The 2,307-nt window shown below is 50.7% G+C and overlaps 1 pseudogene; it reads left to right on the forward strand.

The window, feature by feature from the left end:
• The first annotated feature begins 546 nt into the window (after positions 1 to 546).
• Positions 547 to 664, forward strand: LOC124796840 (annotated as a pseudogene).
• Positions 665 to 2,307: the final 1,643 nt, after the last annotated feature.

The following is a 2,307-nucleotide window of genomic DNA, read 5'->3' on the forward strand; positions in this document are numbered from 1 at the left end:
TGGGTGCGAACAGCGTCAGATGTTCAGTGATCATAGTGAAGGACACGGTGGTATCGCATATTCTTGTGAGACAGCGCTATCAGCACCTGACAGAGTTTCAATCCTCATTGTGGCCGGCTTGTTGAGTAGCACAATATCCAATTTTGTTGGCATTCAGATGTGAAAGTGGTCCGATGACAGACTGCATGGGAATCTGAGGGCGGGCATACTCATCATCGGACCACTACACTGGAGGATCGTCGTATTGTGCTGCAAGCACGTCGTAAGCCTTTCACAACTGCGCCTTCCACTCAAGCCATTGGTCGGAGTGTAGCTGCAGCCAGACTAGTGAATTACGATCCCATGTGTAGGCTGTGTTAACACCACTACACAAACATCTGCGTTTGAAGTGGTGTCGTGATTGGGAAGCATGGACTGCTGACGAATGACTTCGCAATGTGTTCAGCGGTGAATCGCGGTTCTGCAGTCCCCGGGATGACCATCGGCAGCAAGTACGGCGACGACTTGGGGAGAAACCCCATTATTCCAATGTTTGGGAGGGACACGGGCAACAGCCTTGCCGCAGTGGGTACACCGGTTCGCGTCAGATCACCGCAGTTAAGCGCTGTCGGGCGTGGCCGGCACTTAGATGGGTGACCATCCGGGCCACCATGCGCTGTTGCCATTTTTCGGGGTGCACTCAGCCTTGTGATGCCAATTGAGGAGCTACTCCACCGAATAGTAGCGGCTCCGGTCAAAGAAAACCATCGTAAGTACCGGGAGAGCGGTGTGCTGACCACACGCCCCTCCTATCCATTTCCCCATTGAGGATGACACGGCGGTCGGATGGTCCCGATGGGCCGCTTGTGGGCTGATGACGGAGTGCTTTGGGTGGGACTCGGCAGTGTTACTCTTGGTGTCGAGGTGTGGGGAGCCAACAGGTATGGGTCAGGTCGGAGCTGGTAGTGAGTGGGTGAGGAAACTCTCACAGCACAACAGTACTATGTGACAGTTTCGTGGTGCCATTTTTCAACAGGACAGTGCTCATCCACACATGATGCGTGTCTCTATGAACTGCTCTGAGGTATTCCAGCAGTCAGCGGGCTCCACAGACCTGCCTCCTATACAACATGTGTGGGACGGCTCGGACGTCAACACCGCCTCAGTGCCAATATCTGGGCTGTCAAGGAACAGTTATAACAGAGATGTGCCAGCTTGTCTCAAGAGGGGAAACACCTGTCCTACGACAATTCCCAACGGAATCAGTGCATGCATCCAGACCAGAGTGTGTGTAACAGCATACTGCTAAGTGGCCTCATACTACCAAGTTCTCTGTAAATTTGACTCGATCTTGTAATCACTGAGATCACATCACATTCTGTCTCAGTGTGTGAAGCTGCATTTCGTTTCCCCCTCCCCTTCTAGATCTTCACATTTTTGGTCAGGAAATGTAGCTTCAAACTACTACAATTCAAATTTGGGCCGCAGAGGACGTGCAGTAAGCAGCAGTGGATCCGATGGCGGACAGTACTCTGTTCCAATATCAGATACCCGATGTCCTATTTAAGGGGCGGACAGCGCCACCATATGCGCACCATTCTCTCTCGACTTACTCTCTCTCGTCCTAAGAACACATACACTGAAGCGCCAAAGAAACTGGAATACGCATACGTATTTAAATACAGAGATGCGGTCGGCAACGCCTATATAAGACAACAAGTGTCTGGCGCAGTTGCTACATCGGTTACTGCTGCTACAATGGCAGGTTATCAACATTTAAGTGAGTTTGAACGTAGTGTTATCGTCGGCGCGCGAACGACGCGACACAGCATCTCCGAGGTAGCGATGAAGTGGGAATTTTACCGTACGACCATTTCACGAGTGTACCTTGAATATCAGGACCCCGGTAAAATATCAAATCTCCGACATCCCTGCGTCCAAAAAAAGATCCTGCAAGAATGGGACCAACAACCGACTGAAGACACTCTCTCAACGTCACAGAAGTATAACTCTTCCGCAGATTGCTGCAGATTTAGGCCATCAACAAGTGTCAGCCCACTAACCATTCAAAAAAAAAAAATGGTTCAAATGGCTCTGAGCACTATGGGACTTAACATCTGTGGACATCAGTCCCCTAGAACTTAGAACTACTTAAACCTAACTAACCTAAGGACATCACACACATCCATGCCCGAGGCAGCATTCGAACCTGCGAACGTAGCCATCACACGGTTCCAGACTGTAGCGCCTAGAATCGCACGGCCACATCGGCCGGTACGAACCATTCAACGAAACATCATCGATATGGGCTTTCGTAGCCGAAGATCC

Source organism: Schistocerca piceifrons, chromosome 4, assembly GCF_021461385.2.
Source record: "Schistocerca piceifrons isolate TAMUIC-IGC-003096 chromosome 4, iqSchPice1.1, whole genome shotgun sequence".
Taxonomy (NCBI): Eukaryota; Metazoa; Arthropoda; class Insecta; order Orthoptera; family Acrididae; genus Schistocerca; species Schistocerca piceifrons.